We start from the raw sequence: 20808 nt of genomic DNA on the forward strand, positions 1-20808 counted from the left end.
AATCAAGAATTCAGAGAAGCATGGGAAAATGTATAGGCACAGGGGCACAGCAAAATAAGCAGAACCAGGAAAACAACAACATGAATGGAAAGAACCAGCAACAGTAAAAGCTGAGGGATGTTCACTAGCAAGCTTGGATGGACACACACACACACACACACACACACACACACACACACGCACCCACGCACGTGCGGCTCCCTTCCTTGCAAAAGTCAAGGGTACCACAATGCCAAGGCCATCACAGGAGGCAGAGGTGTTGGTAAGTTTTCTCAGACCTGTTCCCCCACCTTCTTCTTCTTTTTTTTTTGTTACAAAGAATGGCTCCCTGAGGAAAGGGAAGAGAGGGACAGCCTGGGAAAAGAAGGTGATTTTTTTAAAAAAGATGTTAAGTTTTGCTGCTGTAGTTGCTTTTAAATTAAAATTCATTTCATCCCTAAAAGGTTAAAAGCTCCAGAGCCAATTCCTTAGTGGGCCTTCACTAATTCACCCATCTCCCAAGTAGTTCAAACTTTCTAAGAACCTTTAGTTTGGCGCTTTTTTTTTTTTACCCACATTGAGAGATCTACTTTTTAACATAGTTCTCTGCATATTCCACCCCCCTCCAAGTACTCCCATTTCCAACCCCCTAAAGTAGATGTAAGTTCCTCTTGGCTGGTCATGGCTGTTTTTCATCCTAAATGGCCTGATCAATGGTCCATATTAGAAACTTCATAGATGTTCCGACCTGGAATACTCAGCTCTGCCTCCTGCCTCTCTTTAAGTCTACTCAAATTCCATATCTGTTAAGAGTCATTTCTCAGGATCTTTAACCCTTTTTCCCTGTCATGGTGAGAGTAACCATTTCCCCTTGAATTTTAATTTTATATAATCCTTTCTTTTTTACATGATAACTGTTAAATGTAGTTTGTAAGCTCCAAAATTTAATAAGGCTTCCAAATTTACAGTTTTGAAATAAGGAAATGAGCTACACTTCGACCTGTATAGCTACAGAATGTCAGACTTTCAAGAGACTTTGGAATGGCAGAACAGAAACTGTAAAGCTAGAACTGGAAGAGAACATACAGATGATCTCAACCAAACTCAATGAAACCTGCTCTCTCAATGCCAAATCCAGTGGGGTCTTTCTCTGCCCCTTCTTGACCTCTCTGGTCAGTCAATAAATAAATATGTATTAAGTGCCACAAACTATCCTAAGTGCTGAGGATAGGAAGGCAAAAGACAGTTCCTGCCCTCAAGAAGTTCACAGTCTATCAGAGGAGACAGAGACAACAGCAAATCTATACAAACAGGATAAACTAGAAGTATTCAACAGCTCACCTACAGGTTTTCAAACTGGTCACATTGTTCTTGTGAATACTCTCTCCTCTGTGGGTCTTAATGACACTGCTTTCTCCAGGCTCTCCTCCTAGCTGTCTGACTACTTTTCTTGGTCTGTCTGTCTGTCTCTTTCTCTCTCTACTTTCTTTACAACCTGGCCTCTTCTCACTTTTCTAGTCTCTATGCTGTTCTAACACAACACTATCTCCTGCCACTATCCTTTGAACTGGCTTTCTCCTGCTTAAAATTCTCTTGCTTCTTCCCTTCCAGCTCTTGGTTTCCTTAGGATGCCTTTCTTGGCCCCAGCCCACCCCAGTACCCCCTCCCCACACTGCCCTACACTGCTGATTTTCCCTCTGAGATGATCTTCCATATACTATAGATATATCTATTCCTAATTATTGATATGTTGCTCCCCTCAGAATATGAGGTCCTGAAGGGGGTGAGTGGTAGGAAGAGAACTTCTTTCTCTTTCTTTGTATCTCCAGTTTAACAGAATGCATAGTGTGAACTGGATTTTTGGGAGCCCCAAGTTTGCCCCTGTCCCTTGGGAACTTACCTTTAGGGCAAGTCCCAAACTGACTCCGTCTTAGACTGAAAAATGGATCACCAAACAAACATTATGTGTCCTTAATAGTATAGGAGTGAGAGAAATGCACAAGTCCTCAATTCACCCTTTTTATCTTAGAGGTTTCACCCATTTGTAGCAGAGATCCATTCCCAGGAAGACCAGCCCCTGACTACTGCCTCTTTCCCACGCCAGCTTGCAACCTGTCAATGTATGTTTGCTGTACTTAACTCCCCAAAAAGTATCTAAGTCCCCAAGTTCTATTATTCTTTGGAAAAAACATCTTTGGCGGTAGGTTTTCCCAGAAACACTACAATCAGAGTACCAGAGTTTTGGCTCTGTGTGGTGGCCAAAAATTGAGCACTCTCTTATCCTGATTAAAGATTGACTACTTTGGTGGTTCTGTGTTCTTCCAAGTTGACAATGACATATAGTTAAGTGCTTAATAAATGCTTACTGATTGACTGAGAATCAGAGAAAGGCAGTGTCTTACAAATGAAGGTTGTGGAGCTCCTGTAGCAGAGCTAAGACTCAAAGTTAAAAGGCCCGAGTTCACATCTAACCTTTGATTCCAACCCTTTTCATTTTATCAATGAAGAATCTGAAAGTCAGAGAGTTCAAATAACTTACAAGCCCATAGCAGAGTTGGGTTCAGAGACACAAACACAAGTTTTCTGGCTCCCAGCCCATTGTTCTTTCTATCGCCCTTTTAGTCCAAGTTATTAAAAAACATAAAAATTCAAACCTGGCCTTACAAACCACCCCAAGGTAAGTAGAAGGCCTCCAATATCTTGGCAACATCCTCTATTAAGTCATGGGAGAACTTCCCAGGACCAAAAGGCACAAAGGAGAATCCGAATGGACAGAAACCCTCCCTCAATGAGGTCACAAAGTCACTCATTTTCTAGAAATAGTCTGCCCCATTTGAAAGCAGAGACTTGACTCTAGCTTGTTTGGTACATAGTTAAAAGTGATATCTCCTCCATTGGTCCGTGAGCTCCTCTTCGTCAAATATAATTTGTGTCTTGGAATACTCCGGTACCTTAGTCTGCTACATGGAACATTGAGAATGCTTTATAAATAAATATTGGTTCACCTAATTTAACTTACAATTCTAAGTTTCTAGAATTCCAGAGAGATCCCCATGGATCTAGAATAGCCAGGAAAGGCTCCAAGCAAAAATACCAAAACAGAGAGCCAGTAAGTAGATAAATTTGGATGCAGCAAAGGATTAGAGAAAGTGGGCAATTAATTATGTATTGGGCTAGAAAGGTAGGTTGGCTGTAGCAAGTTTGGGCTTTATCTTTAGGTAGCCCAAAACTACTGAAAGCTTCTGTATAGGTAAAGGCTTGAGATGATATGAAAGCAGGACTTGGAAATTTGAATCTGGCAAGCTATAGACATGATTATTTCATGCCCACATGAGGGAAAGAGTGAGAAAGAGAAAGGGAGTGGAGGAAGAAAACCAGTTAGGAAGTTCTTGCTATCATCCTCCAAAACAACAGTGACCAGTAGCAAAAGGAAGCCAGAGAAGAGAGAGAAGGAAAAAGCATCCCATGGCTCCTGGGCCACTCTTCCCTGTCAACATTTTGCAGGCTTTCCAAGAGCATCACTGTTTCTCCACTACATTTTGAGTGATGTGCATCCTTCACAGATTAGAGTATTCCAAGACACAAATTCAGACAGGATTCCCAGAAGGATACCTTTTGTCAGGAAGGTAATACCAAAGGTCAGTTGGTCATTCAGTCAGGCCCTACATCTAAGTCTTATCTTTCGGTTATCAATTCAAGCGATATATGATATATACACTCGGACGTGCAATTATTAAAAAGCACTGTCAATGCTTTTATCAATGCAAACTGTTGATAATAAATTAGGGCATTATGCCTACCAAAGACTATTAAGCAAGATTTCTTTTCTGAACTAGAGATCAAATCTCTACACATAGTTTTGACAACATATCATTCCTCCTTAATTGTTTCTTATTGCAAAATATAATGGACCCAGGGAGGAGACCACAGCTACACCTATCTTGAATCCTTAGATCCCAGAAAAATGATAAAAAATGGGACCATGTACAGTTATTTCAAATAACATTGGTAAAATCTTTAGAGTGCCAAGCACAGCAGAAGAAAAATACTAATGCTAAAAATTAGTCATTTCTTTTAGGGAGAAATTCTAATAATAATAATAATCACCACCACCATTTATACAGCACTTGTTGTGTGTCAGGTACTGTGCCTTATAATTATGAACTCATAACAATCCTGGGATGTAGATACAATTATTATCCCCACTTTTTAGATGACAAAACTAAGGCAAACAAGTTAAGGGACTTCCCCAGAGTCACATAGGTAATAAGTATCTGAAGTAGAATTTTAATTCAGGCCTTTCTGACACCAGGCTCAGCACTCTGTGGTGCTTTCTCTTTTTTTTTTTAAACCCTCATCTTCCGTCTTGGAGTCAGTACTGTGTATTGGTTCCAAGCCAGAAGAGTGGTAAGGGCTAGGCAATGGGGGTCAAGTGACTTGCCCAGGGTCACACAGCTAGGAAGTAGCTGAGTCCAGATTTGAACCTAGGACTTCCCGTCTCTGGGCCTGATTCTCAACCCACTGAGCTACCCAGATGCCCCCTTGTGCCCTGTGGTGCTTTCTAACTACTTTAGAGTGATTTTCCAAAAGAAATCAGACTCCCACTACAGCTCAAAGACCTCCTCTACACCCCCACAAAACAATTCTTCTCAAGATCTTCCTAGTTTCTTGATGCTCTCTCCCTCCTCAAATGAATTGACATAGACTCATCTTGGCACATGCATCTCCCCAATAAAACATTAAGTCCCCTAAGGATAGAGCTGACTGTCTCTTTGTCTTTATATCCCAGGATTTAGTCCAGTTATGGTGCCTTAGAAATCACATGTACCTAAAATGTCGTGGGTGTGTTGAAATAAACTGAATACATCAAGAACAAGGAACACCCATGGTTCTCTATCAGTGTCCAGACAACTGTAAGAGGTTGAGCTGGAGGAAAGCTTCCTCTTCCCAGGGAAGGGTTTATGGAAGGACATGAACAAAAGCTGAAACAGAATATGGCACAGATGGACAGAAATCTGCACTGCGAAGGAGAGGATACTTGCCTTGCTTTCTGGAGTCTTGATATTATCAATGATTTTTCCCATTCTTTATCAGGGTTTGGGGGAGGGGGAGGCCAAGTTCCCTTAGGAGCTGAAAGATTAAAGTCTTCCAGAGTCTAGTCTCTGATCCAGTTCCCATTTCATGTAGTGAAATGTTATAAAGTCATTTTCAGTCATATCTAACTCTCTGTGACCCTATCTGGGGTTTTCTTGGCAAAGATCCTAAATGATCTGCCATTTCCTTCTTCAGCTCATTTTACAGATGAGGAAACTAAGGCAAACAGGGTGAAGTGACTTGCCCAGGTTCACATAGCTAGGAAGTGTCTGGGGCTGGATTTGAACTCAAAATGAGCCTTCCTGACTCAGGGTCCAATGCTCTATCTACTGAGCCACCTACCTGTCTTGTCTGGCACACATGGTCCATGATGGCAAATCTATGGCATGCATGCCAGAATGTGAAAGAGGAGACCTCTCCCCTCCTCCTCTCCATGTGCGCTTAAGGACATTTCTCACTTCACCCATCCCTCTGCCCAGCAGCCCAAAGGGAGTGCTTCCTCCCTTCCCTGCCTAGGGTAAGGCTGGGGGCTTGCATGTGGTATGAGGGTCTTTAAAAGGTTCACAATCACTGTTAGGTGCTAAATAAACATTTACTGACATTAATATATAGATGAGGAGACTAAAGCTCAGAAAGCCTAATCAATAAGCATTTATTCAGTACCTGACATTCAGGATACAAAAACACAAAGAAATGGTCCCTGCTCTTCAGGAAAGTATCTACATATGTAAATAAAATTTCAAGGAGTAGCCCCAGCAGCTGGGGGATAAAGGGAGAGTGAATGGGGAGAACATGGAGATCAGGAAGGGCTTCATGTAGATGGTGTTTGAGCTGGGTCTTGAAGGAGTCTTGAGGTTCTAAGAGACCATGGCACTGCAGGCACAAATGAACCACCTGGGCACAGGTACAGAGGTGGGAGACAGACTATCAGGTGCAGGGTATGAGAAAGAGCTGGTGTGGCTGCCCCAAAGAGCTTACATAACAGGGTATAACATGGAGGGAGGGGGCCATGGCTAATTAGTCAAGGTCAGAGTTAGGATCTGAATGTAGTTCATTCCTGATTCTAGGGCTTTACGCCTTTATTAAGTATTTACTATGTGTGTTATTTACAAAGAAAGGCCAAAAGCAAAAAACCCCTAACAACTGCCTTACCCTTCCCTCAAGAAATGTCCTTCCCCCAGCCCCTGCTCTCAATCTTCTGCCACACTGACTCTCTGGTGTCACACATTTTAAAAGATCTCAGAGGCAATGAGGGCCTCATTTCAAACTCTGGGGCCCAGAGAAGCTAAGGGACTTGCCCAGAGCTGCCAAAGTGCACATGATGGGTGGGAGCAGAATCTGAGCTCAGGGACTGCACAAATAAAAACAAGAACCATTATAAGAGCTAGCATTTAGAGAGCATGCTTTAAGGTTTGCAAAGCATTTTTGCAAATATTTACTTTATCAATAGGAGAACTACAAGAAGACTATTTCTGACTGAGGGAGAACAGAGAATACTTTGTAGAAGAAATTGTGCTTCCACTGGGTCTGGAAATCTGGGTAAGAAGAGGAGTCCAGGATCAGGGAGAACGAGACTCCAGATAGAAGGAGGGACAAGAACAAATGGCAAAGGGACAGCAAATGGGAGGAGTCGGGGAATTGGTAATTTTGCCACCAGCCAACAATTCCGCATGCAAGGAAATGGATCAAAGTGAATAGGTAGGTTACAGTACATCATAGAATGCTCATAAGGCAGGGCAAAAAGAATTTGACCAAGAGGCAACTAGGTTGCACAGTGGACAGAGAGGCAGGCCTGGTGTCCAAAGTATCTAGGTTCAAATCTGCCACACACTTCCTAGCTGTGGAAACTTGGGCAAACCCAAATGCCTAGCCTTTGCTACTCGTCTGCCTTAGAACCAATACTTACTATCAATTCTAAGACAAAAACCAAGGGTTATATTTAGTAAAAAAAAAAAAAAGAAAAAAGAATCCAGTCTTTATTTATTCTGTAAAGACTGCAGCATCATTTAAGTTTCTGAGGCAGGTTCATGGTAATTAGTGTAAATGAAGATTTTGAGAAGTGACAAATGTATCTGCAAAAAGAAAAGGAGCTCAGAACTTTGTGAATCAGCTGAGATGGGGAGACAGTTCCCATGGAACCTTGGGAAAAGCAGTTAAGCAGCTTGAGCTGGCTGAGGGAGATTCCTTCTCTGGCTGTTGGACCAGAAGGTAGAAGATAAGACTACTCTCTAGCTATTTCCTTATCCATAAAACTGTGAGCTTAAAAGACATTTGAGTTTTAGCCCAAAAATAACCTGTCAGCATTGCAGTCAATATCTCCCCTTAGGGAAAGATAATTTTGTTTCCTGAATTTGAATATATCTTGAAATCTTCAATGAACGGGTGTAGGGAGACCTAATTTCCTCTCACCCCTCCCCTCCTCTCCTTTCCCTCCTCTACCCAAAGAATAAAAGACCTTTTAGTTGAAAGATTTGTGGGATTTGGTGATTAGGGGAAATCTTCAAGCTTACCATCAGGGAGGAGAATATTTCTAAGACAGTTGAAAGGGAATAGGAAGTAATGTAGGGGGAGAGGCTCAAGATCTAGTCTTTTCCCTGGCTTGCTTCCTGGTATTATCTCTCTAACATTTCCCCACTACCATAATTCCCCTAGTATCAATATCTACTACACTGGCATGCTTTAGGACAAGGGTCCCCAAACTTTGTACACAGGGGGCCGGACTAAAAAAAACTATGAACAAATCTGTATACCGCTGTCTGGGATAGCAGAAGCTGCAGTGCTGGCTGTGATGGGCCTGTCACACCTTGCACAGGCCCATCACTGCCACCACTATACTGGGCAGCAATATACACAGTGGGGAATCCCCTCCCCCAGATCGCCACTCACCATGCTGATGTCTTCCATTGTGCAGCCACATAATCCTCAGAACAAGGCACCAGGCAAAGGATTATGTCACCGAAGTAGTACTGTACATGAACGATGCTGCATTTTGTGGCGGTGCTACATACAGTACTCCTGTATGCAACCTGTGCTCCTCTCACTGACCACCAATGGATACATGGCCTCAGGGGGCCACATGTGGCCTGCGGGCCGTAGTTTGGGGCTTTAGGATGCCCAGTTCTGATTTGGGGCTATTTAAAAACAAACTAGAAAGAGTAGTTGGGTTTCCCACATCAAGGGATACTACAACACCAGCTGGGATGTTCTTTTGTTAAATATCAGTCATATTAACTGGGAACCATTTTTTCAACTACAACTGTGTTTTGAAAAGGCCCATGTCAAATACTCCATTTACCACCCCCCACCCCCCAAGAAATGCAATGAACCATCTTAGTTCTGTAGGAAAGAGAAAAGTAAACAGAAACAGTTTTCTCCCCCACCCCTCACCCCTTGTTTTAAAATACTGAATGAGGCTTGGGGAGTTTTCCAACTTTTGGAAACTCAATTTTGAAATAAATTCATTAGCATTCCTCTGCTCAGCTGTGGGACACAGATAAACAGCTAAAACGTTATCATTTCCTACACTTAGCACAGCCAACTAGCTCCCTAAAGAAACCCCGACAAGCGAGCCAAAGATATCAACAGAACTAATCAGAGTTCTTGGGAAATTGTTATAAACATTTAGTGGAAAGAACCGTTTTAAAGAAAAAAGAAGACTGAACAAGCATTCATTCTAACAGTAAAAGCTCCATTTAAATAGACAATGACCCAACACAGAGAAAGTGTAATTGTATCCCTACTGTTCCACTGGTATAGTTCATTATTTGTTTACAAGTGTTGTGGAAAAAATGAGGTTGTCCTAAGTTTCCTTTCTCAATACTTGCCCCAAAGGAGGCCTATGTGATAGCAAGATCTATAAAAGAGCTGGCTTAAAAAAAAAAGATTAATGAAATCACTTGATTTGGGTTTCAGGGTAATATTCTGATGACAGCTTTCCCAAATTTGCACCCAGACCAAAAAATATTGTAAAAATATAAAGTGAGTTTTGCCCTAATGTTTTAGGCCATGTTTTTGTTACATATTGAAATGTACCTTATTTATTTTTATCTTCCAATACTGAGCAGATGGAACTGGGCAAGTGGGGTAGAGATTTAATTCCCAAAGGAGTAGAAAAGGCTATGACCAGCCACAAAGCAAGCAAATAATGGCACCTCCCACAAACACCATGTGTCTAATGCTATCTTCAGTCCTTTTGCAAAATCACAGAATGTTGGAGCTGGAAGGATTTCAAACCACAAAATACAGAATGACTGGGAAGGGATCTGAAAATCTGTTCATCTTCAAATGTTAGGGATAAGTATCTAGTTTCACAAAATACTAGAGACAAAAGGAAGTTTATATAGGCCTGACAGATGATGAGACTTTAAGAGCACAGAAAAGTAACTGGTTGGCTGATGGTCATCCTCACAGCAAAACTAAGCTTAGAAAAGGCTCCCCAGGCCAGTGTCCCTCCCACCCCACCACAATTTGATTAGGAGAACAAACCTACTATTGTTGCTATGTGTCTTCCTTATAAACTCATGCTTCTGGCAGGTCAAAAGAAAATATACAAAAGGAAAATGTTTATGGCTTAACTGCCAGAAAAAAAAACATGAACAAAGTTTTAATAGTCTACTAAGAACCTTAAGAATTAAATAAACTAATTTGACAAATAAATTGGGATGCTGAAAACAGAAAGCTTCAGTCCTCATTTGAGGGTCCTTTGGTTACTTGGGGGACACATCTACTTCTTACTCCAGAAAACATCAAAGTTGATATACACTGGAGGCAATCCATAAATTGAATCCTGGTCAGTTTCCAAAGCATTCTTCCAGCAAGGAAGGTGGTTATTTTCATTCCTGCTTTGAGATGAGAACCCTGAGGTTGAGAGAGATGGTATGACTAGCCCCAGGTCCCACAGGGACCAGGCCACAAATCAAACCCAAGGCTTCTAAGTGCAAGTCTAAGAAAATTTTTTTCAATTTTTGAACAGAAAAAATACATCTCAGTAAGAGGCTGGGGATGAGAGGTAGGAAAGCAAAGATTATTTAAAAGCTCCACACCATAGGATCATTTTCTCTGTGTTAAAGGTAGTTTAATATTGCTAATTACTGTGGAAATATCAGAAAGTCTGGCTCCAGAGATGGAAAAAGCTTTCTTGCATCTGCCCCTGTGAATAGTTTCCCAGGCAATCTTTGGGCAATCTGGAACAAAGTTCCAGAAATTTCACAAACTAACATTCATCTGCTTTCACTAAAATTATGGCAAGTCAAAAGGCAAAGATGGGGTTTCAACTCTACTGCGTACTTGACAAGATAGCCTTGGGTAAGTCACTTGACTTCTCTGGGCCCACAAAATGAAGATGGCAGCATGAGGACACAATGCATAGTGGAAAGATGGCTTCCCAGATCAAACCAATTCAACAAATACTCACTACAAGTCTCTTTGGTACAAGGTACTCACTTGAGTAATGAGGACAAAAAAAAAAGACAAGCAATGATCCTACATAGAACACACTGGCATAGCCCCATTTGGATGATACAAAAGGAACACACTGAGTGAGACTCAGGAAACTCAGGTTCAAATCCTGTCCCTCAAGCTTCGGTAATGTAATAAAAAGAGTCTAAGAGCCTGAAAACCTAAGATAGAGCCTTGCTTGGCTCTTCCCTTTAAAGGGCCCCATTACTTCCTAATAGGTTTCTAAGCCTCAATTTCGTCGTCTATATAGTGCAAGAGGCAAACTTAATGGCAGTCATAATTCAAAAAGATCTCATAATGTTGCAATGATGGACAGATATAATAGGCCTATGCAGGAGAAGGAAGGGTAGGAAGAGAGAAGGCAAGAAGAGACTGAGATTTGTGCAGAGTATAAGAAAAATTTTCTATCAATTATAGCTGGAATTGGAATGAGTTCTTAGAGGTCAGTCTTCAAATGGAAAGAAGCTGTATAACCACCTATCAACTATGTCAGGAATAGATTGGTCTGACTAGAAGGCCTCTGAGGCTACTTTCAATTCTGATCTCTTCACACCTCTCTCACAGGGATGTTGGAAGGATCAAAAGAGTTAATAAATGTGAAAAGCTACCAAAAATTGATATGCTCCAAAAAGCATTGTTAAGAATATATTTTCAGTTACAGAGTCTCTAAATCCCATCCTCTAACTGACCACTGTAAACCTTAAAATTTCTTAGACTTATAAATGTTGGAAATTTCACCATTGTCACACCACTCTCACTATTTCTCTACTGGCCTCTTTTTCCAGGTGCCTAAGCTCATTTGTACATTTTTAAAAGACCTCTCATTTGCTATAAAACTGCAAACCCTTTGATCCAGTAATATCGCTACTAGGTTTGTACTCAAAAGACATCCAAAAAAAAGGAGAAAGGATCTACTTGTACAAAAATATTTATAGCCTTTTTGTGATGGCAAAGGATTGGAAACTGAGGGGAATGAGTGAACAAAATGTGACATATGATGATGACAGAATATTATGCTGTAAAAAATGACGAGCAGGATGTCTTTAGAAAGAGCTGGAAAGACCTACAGGAAGTGCTGCAGAGTGAAAAAAGCAAAACCAGAAGAACACCATACACAGTAACAGCAGTATTGTGGGATGATCAGCTGTAAAACACTTAGCTGCTCTCACCAATACAATACAAGATAAATCTGAAGGCCTTAGGATAAAGGATGCTCTCCACCTCCAGAGAAAGAACTACTCCAAGTCAGAATGCAGATCAAAGCATACTTTCTTTCACATTAGCTTCTTTGGGTTTTAATTTTGGGGTTTGGGGTTTGGGGTTTTCTGTGAGTATGCTCTTAAAGTAATGAACAATATGGAAATAGGTTTTCCATGACAATTCATTAATAACCCAAATTAAATTGCTTCTCATCTCCAGGAAGAGGAAAGGAAGGGAAGGAAGGAGACATTTTGCATCTTGTAACTTCAGTAAACTTGTATAGAAAATTGTTCTTACATGTAATTAATAAAATAAAGTAGCTTTTAAAAAAAAGCCCCGCTCATTTGATCTCCCAATCCCTTTGATCTCTCATGCCATCAACCCCTCCCTTTCCCAGCTAACCTCCCTGAGAAAGCCCTCTATCTACACTGGGTACCTCTGCTTCTCTCCTCTAACTCCCTAAACTAAGCCCTCTGCAGGCAGGATTCTGATCTCATCAGTCAGTTCCAACAGCCCTCTCTAAGGTTCCCAATGCTCTCGTAATTACAACATCTCATGAACTTTCCTCAGTTCTCATCCTTCACTCTCTCAAGCAGCTGACACTGCTGATCACTACCCCTCCCTCCTGGATACTCTCTCTTCTCTAGATTTCCATGACTCTGCTTTCTCCTGGTTCTCCTACCTGACTTTATCTGTTTCCTTTGCTGGGTCTTCATTGAGGGCAGAACATTTGGGAGTTCCCCAAGGCTTTTTACTGAGTCATCTTCTCTTTTTCCTCTCTCTTATCTCACTCAGACCTCATCAGCTTCCATGGGCTCAGTCTTCCCCTCTTTCTAACTTCCCTATTTCTGTTGAGGTCATTACCACACTCCCAAGCTCACAACCTCAGTGTCATCCTCACCTCCTGACTTTCATTCAGCCCACAAAAGCCAACTTGTTGACAATCTTGTCACTTCTACCACAACACTTTTCCTACATATGGACTCTCTTTTTCTAATCACAGAGCTACCTCCTAACACAGGCCTTTAGCAACTCTTGCCAGGCCATTAAAGTTGCCTTCTACCTCTCTACCTCCTGTCTACCTTCCCCTGAGCTGACAAAGGGATTATTGATGTCCCTGTCCTATTCTACAAACTGAAGTGCCTCTTTATTTCCTACAGGATACAATATAAACTCCTCTACTTGACATTTAAGCATAACCTGACCTCTTAAGACTCTGCTATATATACTCTACTACCCAGCCATGTTGGCAAGATTGCAGTCCCTTGAACAGGCAACACCATTCCTCCTTGCCACTGACCTGGCTGTCCCCTCTGTGATCAATCCCACCTCTTAGTATACTTGGCTTCCTTCAAAACTCAGGTTAACTCTCACCTTCTGCAGGTATGACATATTCAAAATAACCTGTTTCTTATATATTCAACTGGATAAAAATCTCCGGGGGGTAGGGGGGGAGAGGAAAGGAGTTGGACAGAGGTAAAGTGATTTGTATAAGGTGACCCAGCTAGGAAGTACTGAATTTGAACCCAGGTCTTCCTGACTCCATGTCAGCATTCTAATTACCTGTGCTGCCTCTACTGGAGGCTTATGTTCAAGAAGGTATACAGAACAGTCAAATGAGATGAAAAAGACACAAGACATACCAGACTCAGGTCTGAATGTCATTTTGAGGTGCTCTATTTAATTTCTACATAACATTCTGCATGTTCTCTCAGTTTTCTGTCTCTCTAGTGACTATTCCTCCATGAAATAGCAATCCCTAAACTTCTGTTTTCCACATCATATGCCAAAATGCTTCGCTTTTTTCTTTTCTAGAAAGCTACAGCATTTGCTTTTCCTTGTCTGCAGTACATATCCTCCTACAATTAGGTCTCTTAGTTGATTCTCACCTTGCCAAGATTTACCAAGCAACTGTGTTCCCATCACTGTGTCCTAGGTGTTGGTGACACAAAGACAAAAACAATCTCTATTCACAAGGATTTTGCATTCTGATGAGGGATGCAATTCCATATAAAAATATATAAGCATTAACATTAATAAATACAAAGCAGTTAGCAATGGCAATTGAGAGGGTAAGGAAAAGCTCCATGTAGAAGGGGGTCCTTAAGTTGCATCTTGAAGGAAGAGTGAGATTCTAAGTCCTAAATGAGGAAGAAGGGCATGCCAGGAAATGTGAGCTAATCAGTGCATAGGGCTGGAGATGGGACAGGGCCCATCACATAGGATGAAGAACCAGTCTCAGTAGGTTGAGCACAAAGTGCATGAGGTCAGGCAGGACAAGATGGGGTCAGAAGAATTTAAAGACTTGGGGGGGGGGGTGATTTTGGGGGCTGTCAACAGGAAGCCACTGAAATTGGCTGAATAGGAAGGTCATATGGTCACAGTCCGAATTTGAGGAAAATCTCTTTGGCACCATGTTGCATGCCCTGCTCAAAGGGAAGGGGGGTAAGCTGTTTGAAGAGAGAAGTGATCACATGTTGAAGATGGGATAGAGAGAGAAATGGCAAGATCTGGAAGCAGGCTGGCTATGCAGAGTGAAAAAGAATGATTAATCAAGGATAACGCCAAAGTCATGTTCCTAGAAGACCTGAAGGATGATGGTCCCTTTAGGAGAAATAGGAAAGTTTAAAAGAGGGGTAGATTTTGAGGGAAAGATAATGAGTTCTGTTTTGTCTACAGGATATCTGATATGAAAGCTCCTAGAGGCAACAGGAAATGGGAACAGCAGCTCCAAGGGGAAACTCAGGGGAAACAGACCGGAAATCATCAACAGAGATGCTCGCTAGAGCTGTGCAAATTGATATGGTCAAAGTGAGTCAGGGGCCTGGGAATTTCAGGGTGCTTGAGAAGTCCCACAGTTGAGGGGTTTAATCTAGATGATGATCCAGCAGAGGAAACTGAGAAGTAAGGATAGGAGAGAGTCCAAAGAGGATAAAGTATCCAGGAAGAGACCGTGATAAACAGAAGATGGGATGAAAAAGAGGACTACTGAAAAAAAGAACATCAGATTTGGCAATGATTCTTCTAAAGGTAAACACCATGACCTCCTATGCCATTCAGGAAGACAGAAAGTATAAAGACACTAATCTATCTTTGAATAACATCATTTGTAGTTTTTATTGAAAGACAACACAGTGTAGTCAAAAGATCTTAGCTAATCTTTATTAATAACAACATTGTATATAGCACTTTCACATATATAAAACATTTTACATATACTTTATTGGTAAATATACTTGAATCTATGTGTGACTATAGAGGCAAGTCATTTCAATTCTAGAACCTCAGGTTCCTCATTTGTAAAAGGGAGGAGGGAAGGGGAGGAGATAGAATCCAAGGGAAGAAGGGAAAGAGGAGAAGGGAAGAAGAGGAAGAAGAGGAGGGGGAATAGGGTTCTAGAAAGAGGGAAAGAGGAAATTAAGGAGGTGGCAGTCATACTTTTGTTCAGCTACAAAAAGTTAATTTTACCTACCTGGGCATGTCCACAGAACATTAAATCTAATAATAACAACAATAAGCTAACATTTATATAGCACATTAAAAGATTCACAAGCCACTTTACATATTACTTCATTTAATCTTCACAACAACCATGTAATGTAGATACTATAGGACTTTATTAAAAAGTAACAAAAGAGCAACTTGCCCAAAAACTGTTTCTATCTAAATGCCATCCAAAAAAGAACAAAATTATAAAAAAATAAATAAATAGCTGCTCCCATTACTATACAACTCTAAATATTTTACACAGTACCTCTTTTGATTCTTACAGGAATTTTGAAATAAGTAATGCAGGTGTTATTATGCCTATTTTACAGATGGCAAGCATCTTCACATAAGGAATTTGTCCACAGGTACATGCCTATTAAATGGAAGGACAAATAATTTAAACTCATGGCTTCTGACTAAAACTGTTCTTTCGAATACATCCAATGGCTTCATAAAGTGTTTGTTCCTTTTCCCTCAGACCCCACAAACAAGCAAAATCCTTCAAACTTTCCAAAATCATCTAAAGATTGATAACTGCCTAAAGAGTAACGGTCAAAGCACTCTTCATTTACAGAAATCAGTAAAGAACACTAACTAAAAAAAGACAAGCATTGGTTGTACTACCCTCAAAAGAAAAAGAAATTTATTTTTGTAAACCAGGGTCACCCAAATTACAAATTTTCCCATTCCACAAAGCCATTAAGTATACAGAGAGATGATAAACAAAGTTCAGAAAATCCAATCTGCAACAATGCAAATAAATGCAGAAAAGCAGAAATAATAAATGCAACCTTTTCAGATCATAATGAAATAAAAAGTATAAGAGTCCATGGAAAGGCAAATTTAAAATTAGTTGGAAAATAATCTAATTCTTCAAAACTGGTGGGTCAATGGGGGCAGCTGGGTGACTCAGTGGATTGAGAGCTGGGTCTAGAGATGGAAGGTCCTAAGTTCAAATCTGGCCTCAGACACTTCCCAGCTGTGTGACCCTGGGCAAGTCACTTGACCCCCATTGCCTAGCCCTTACCATTCTTTTGCCTTGGAACCAATACACAGTATTAATTCCAAGATGGAAGGTATGGGTTTAAAAAACAACAACAACTGGTGAGTCAAAAAACAAATCATAGAAATAATTACGAACTTCATTGAAGAGAATGACAATGAGGAAAAAACATATCAAAATCTATGGGATACAGTCAAAGCAGTACTGAGGGGAAAATTCATATCTCAGAGTGCCTTTATCAGCAAAAGAGAGAGGGAGGAAACCAATGAATTGGGCTTGCAACTTAAAAAATTGGAAAAATAACAATTAAAAATCCCCAGATAAAGACTAAATTGGAAATCCTAAAAAGTAAAGGAGAAATTAGTAAAACTGAAAGTAAAACAACTACTGAACTAATAGATAAGACCAGGAGCCTGGTACTTTGAAAAAACAAATAAAATAAAATACTGGTAAATCTAATACCCCAAAAAGAAAGAAGAGGATCAAATTAATAGTATCAAAAATGAAAAGGGCAATCTCACCTCTAATGAAGAGGAAATTAAGACAATTATTAAGAGCTTCTATGCCTAATCATATGACAATCTAAGAGATATGGATGAATATTTACAAAAATATAATTACCTAGATTAACAGAAACAGAAACAGAATACTTAACTAATCCTATCTCAGAAAAAGAAATTGAACAAGCCATTAAGGAACTCCCCCCCAAAAATTCCCCAGGGCCTGATGGATTCACAAAAGAATTCTATGAAACATGTAAAGAATAACTAATTCCAATACTACACAAACTATCTGACAAAATAAGCAAAGAGTCTTGAAAAATTCATTTTATGACACAAATATAGTACTGATTACCAAACCAGGAAGACCAAATACAGAGGAGAAAAACTATAGACCAATCTCTTTAATGAATATAGATGCAAAATTCTTAAATAAAATATTAGTAAAGAGACTACAGCAAGTCATGCCAAGGATTATCCACAATGACCAGGTAGGATTTATACCAGGAATGCAAGGCTGATTTAACATTAGGAAAACCATCCACATAATTGACCATATCGGTAACCAAACTAAGAAAAATCACGATTATCTCAATAGATGCAGAAAAAGCCTTTGACAAAATACAACACCCATTCCTATTAAAAACACTAAAAAATATAGGAATAGAAAGGCCTTTCCTCAAAATAATAAACAGTATTTATTTAAAGCCCATCAGCAAGTATCATATGCAATGGGGATAAGTTAGGAGCCTTCCCACTAAGATCAAGAGTGGAGCAAGGAAATCCATTATCACCACTATTATTTAACATTGTACTAGAAACTCTAGCTGTAGCAATTAGAGAAGAAAAAGAAATCAAAGAGATTGAAGTAGGCAGTGAGGAAATTAAACTATCACTCTTTGCAGATGATACGATAGTATACTTAGAGAACCTGACAAAATCAACTTTGCTAGTGGAAAAAATTAATAATTTTATCAAATTTGCAGGATACAAAATAAATCCACATAAATCAGAATTTCTATTTATTTCCAATTAAGAAAATCCAATCTGCATAAAATTAAAAGAATTCTGCTTCTCACTGGACTAAATTTTATATTCTGAAAATGATTCAAATCACCTATTTGAGAAGAACCTACACTCAATTTTTCTAAACAAATCAACAAAAACCTAACAGCCTCTGATAGCAACCCCCATCCCTCCACCTCCATTCCCAACACACCAATCACAAAATCAACTTTCCTGAAAGAGTTCGTATAAATACCTACTGTTTAGATGTAGCCATCCCTTAACTATCAAATGGCTGACAGAAATGAAATGGTCTTTCGCCCAGAGACATCAACCTTTTTCTCAAAAGTTATTTATAACAGCACCAATTCTACAAGGCCCCAAAAGGAACCACCCTCTGACTAGTAATATTTATCTCATGTAAACAGAGAGGGCTGCCTGGGTCTAAGTCATCCACAAATATGCATAAAGAAAAGACTACAGCCAATCTAAAACCAAGCAGAGGAATTCATGTGGAAGTCATGTCTGCTCCAGGCTGGAGAAAAGTGCTATAACACCAAGATACTATAACTAAAAGGAACTACTAATTAGAAGGCTTTAATTGGTGCTTTTAATTAACACTTTCAGTCAAGAATTTGGACAAGAGGCCATAGATCTCACTAACATTTATATATAATGCTTTAAGGTTTGCAAAGAGCCTTCCAAGCAGAAAATAGGGGGGGGGGGGGGGGGGGAATTACCACAAATTTCTCTGACAAAAGTCTCATATCTCAAACACAGGGAACCAAGTCAAATTTATAAAAATTAGAGCCATTCCCAAATTGATAAATGGGCAAAGGATATGGACAGGCAGTTTTCAGAAAAAAAAGAATTCAAAGCTCTCTATAGTTAAATGAAAAAATGTTCGAAATCACTCTTGATTAGAGAAATGCAGATTAAAACAACTCTGAGCTACCACCTCACACCTATCAGATTGGCCGGCATGACATAAAAGAAAAATGACAAATACTGGAGGGGAAACGAGGGGGAAAAAATTGGGGGATAGGAGGGATACTAATGCAATTGGTAACGCTATGAATTAATTCAACCATTCTGAACTATAAAACTATGTACACCCTTTGACCCTGTAATACAATAACTAGGTCCAAGAGACAAAGAAAGAGGAAAAGGATATATACATATGTGTGTGTGTGTGTGTGTGTGAAAATATTTATAGCAGTTCTTTTTATGGTGGCAAAGAATTAGAAATTGAGAAAAATTTTGCTATTTATAGGAAATGCAAGCAGGCTTTCAGAAAAACTTGAGAAGGCCTATATATGAATTGATGCAGAATGAAATACACAAAACCAGCATCTATCATAGTAACAGTAATATTGTAATGATGATCAACTGTGAAGAACTTGGCTTCTCTGGTCAAGACAACAATCCAAGACAATTCCAAAGGACCCATGACGTAAAATACATCCACCTCCACTGGGAAAGAACTGATGGACTCTTGAGGGCAGGCTGAAACAGATTTTCTTTCAACTTATTTTTTTTTTTATTTTTTTCCTCAACATGGCTAATGTGGAAAAGTTTTGCATGATTTAATATGTATAATGGGTATTGTATTTTTTGCCTTCTTAATGGGTGGAGAATTAAGAACTCAAAATGTAAAAACAAAAGCCAGAAAGTTTTCCAAATATCATCTCATTTAGTCCTTAACAACTGAGTGAAATGCTGTAGTTTACTGTAGTCTCCATTTTTAGATATAAGGAAATTGAAGCTAGAAGTTGTTCTTCTCTACAGATGGCACTGCTGACTCTAGACTTTCTCTGCCATGCCAAAGAAACATCCCTTCTTCAAATTACCACCCCCTGGTCCTCACACACTGTATGTTCCCTCAGAGCCTACTACACCTCTCCCTGGGATTATCTGATTCCTTCCAAAACCAAGAGGACACTCCAAGCCAGCCATATCTTCATTCCTTTCCAAACTACACTCTGTACTCTCCTGATTTTCTCTACCATGAAGGAAGCCCCATGTCCACTTCTTCCCACCTTTTCTGCATCTTTTTAAGTGCATGCTGTCTTCTCTCATTAGAAAGTTAAGCCCCTTCAGTCCAGGAACTGCCTTTCCTCTTACTTGTATTGTATTCCCTGCTTTTAGCAAATTTGTGACAAATCTTGTTGATTTTAGTAACTGGGTCAGAGATACACAGTAGGACAGGCATTTGAGGCAAGATTCAAGGCCAGTTCTCCCTACTCCAAGGACAGAGCTCTCTCCAATATGGCATATTTTTTCTCAGATTGAAAAGCAAAAGTCAAAGGTGTTTGTTTTTAACTTTCAAACTCTACCAGGAATTCTTTAAAAATGAAAAAGGTTTACAAATATTTCACTATTTGGACTGATCCAGTTTACAAGGCTAATAATTAGTAAAAGCACACAACAAATTAAAGATTCCTTATAAAACATTTTAATCACTTTGTTTAATTATGTATTCAAATTATTGAACTTTTTTGAGCCGGGATGACCGGACTATTTAAACTTCAGAATTCAATATTCTTTAACATTCCACAATAGGATATGTAATGAAACATTTCTCAAATACACAATTTATTATTTATGTAACCCAACAGCTCACAGAACTTTAAGGTTAACCAAAGCTTTTTCCCCATAGACTCAGTCCTGAAACGAGCCTGGTGAGTTCCTCCCTTGGCCTGGTCACCATTCCTTGAGCAGCTCCAGCCCTGTGACTCACATCACTTCCAGCTCAATTCCCTCTTAAGAATAAATGCTATATATTCCCCGCCAGATGTCTCCTCCCTCCTTTCCCTATTCCTGCTCCCCTTTTATGTTTTGTCTTCTCCCATTAGAATGCAAGTTCTTAGAGAGTAGGAACTGCCTTGTCTTCTTATATTTGTAACCCAAGCACTTTACATAGTACCTGGCTTAAATTTCTGTCTCTCTCTTTCCTTCCTTTCTCTCGTCCCTCTTTCTTATACATTTCATAACAACCCAATGAGAGACGCTATGCAAATGTAATCCTCATTTTATTTGTTTTTAAAGCCTTACCTTCCATCTTGGAGTCAATACGGCTCC

General features: G+C 39.8%; 1 protein-coding gene across 12 annotated transcripts in view; it reads right to left on the minus strand.

Moving 5' to 3' along the window:
• The window catches only part of LOC100030849 (myotubularin-related protein 3), a 220522-nt gene that overhangs the window by 123015 nt on the left and 76699 nt on the right, over nucleotides 1-20808 (minus strand). Inside the window, exon 1 of one of the 12 annotated variants that reach the window (XM_007490526.3) lies at nucleotides 17988-18303. The exons of 10 other annotated variants lie outside the window; for them this stretch is intronic. The gene's annotated coding sequence lies outside the window, so the exon portion shown is untranslated. Of the gene's footprint in view, nucleotides 1-17987; nucleotides 18304-20808 lie in introns of those variants that run through there. One more of the 12 variants, XM_007490537.3, reaches the window with a different exon arrangement.

This window comes from Monodelphis domestica, chromosome 3 (assembly GCF_027887165.1).
Source record: "Monodelphis domestica isolate mMonDom1 chromosome 3, mMonDom1.pri, whole genome shotgun sequence".
Classification (NCBI taxonomy): domain Eukaryota; kingdom Metazoa; phylum Chordata; class Mammalia; order Didelphimorphia; family Didelphidae; genus Monodelphis; species Monodelphis domestica.